This window comes from Phoxinus phoxinus, assembly GCF_949152265.1.
Source record: "Phoxinus phoxinus genome assembly, chromosome: 11".
NCBI lineage: Eukaryota > Metazoa > Chordata > Actinopteri > Cypriniformes > Leuciscidae > Phoxinus > Phoxinus phoxinus.
Genome location: NC_136886.1, coordinates 30,647,643 through 30,648,650, shown reverse-complemented (window position 1 = coordinate 30,648,650; position 1,008 = coordinate 30,647,643). Strand labels below are relative to the sequence as shown.

The following is a 1,008-nucleotide window of genomic DNA, read 5'->3' as shown; positions in this document are numbered from 1 at the left end:
AACTTGTGTGAATGGGTCAAACTGCAAGGGAACATTTCCAATATTTACCTAAAAATCTGTAAGTGGAAAAAAAATACATAATTCACTCGCATGAGTTCTTTCAAAACTTCCATCAAGGAATTATGTCTTCGGCCTTTCTGCTTTTATCCTAAAACCGCTTAATTCTTGCTAAGGCAAGACTATTACTAGCGCTCAAACTTCTGGTTTATGGATTTGAACAAACCTCTAACCCCACGTATTCATTTTCAGCTCTAAACTTGTCCTGCATTGTTTGTGGTATGACTATAAATGATACATCAAATCACGTGACGGATAAAAATAATGCTTCAACCTATTTAAGAACCATAATATGAGGTGAGAGATCTCTGCCAGTATTTCTACTATAATTCTGACAAAGCTGCTAGCTACTTGTTTTTAATGCTTTTTTATAAACAGAAACTGGGACTCACACTAAGTTATTGTGGCGACATTTTTTTTATATTATTTCTTAATTTTACTTAATTTAATTTTAGACATTAAGTTTATTTTTTTTATTTTTTTGTGTATGTATAACTATGCACTGTCAAATCGATAAATCGCATCAAACATAAAAGTTTTTGTTTACATAACGTGTGTATACATGTATTATATTTATATATATGATATGTGTGTGTCTGTATATATATACACACATACAGTAAATATGTGTATATACAGTACAGTATATACACATAGACATAATATATATAATTATATGTACACACACATTATGTAAACAAAGAATTTTGTTAGATGCGATTAATCAATTTGACAGCACTTATACAAAACACAATAAAGACTCTATCTATCTATCTTATATATATTATATACATGTATATAAATCTCACATAGAACTGCACATGCTTTTCATTAGCCCTCAGGGCTTGTTTGGCGTCTTTCTGGAGTCATGTGACAGGCTTAACCAGCTTTCACTTGTTTTCTTGCAGATAAACTCAGTGCCAACCGGAGTCAGAGCAGAAAGGCCCACTT

The 1,008-nt window shown here is 31.5% G+C and overlaps 1 protein-coding gene across 1 annotated transcript in view; it reads right to left on the bottom strand.

Moving 5' to 3' along the window:
- Positions 1–1,008, bottom strand: part of nhej1 (nonhomologous end-joining factor 1) — a 217,776-nt gene that overhangs the window by 138,752 nt on the left and 78,016 nt on the right. The window lies entirely within an intron of this gene.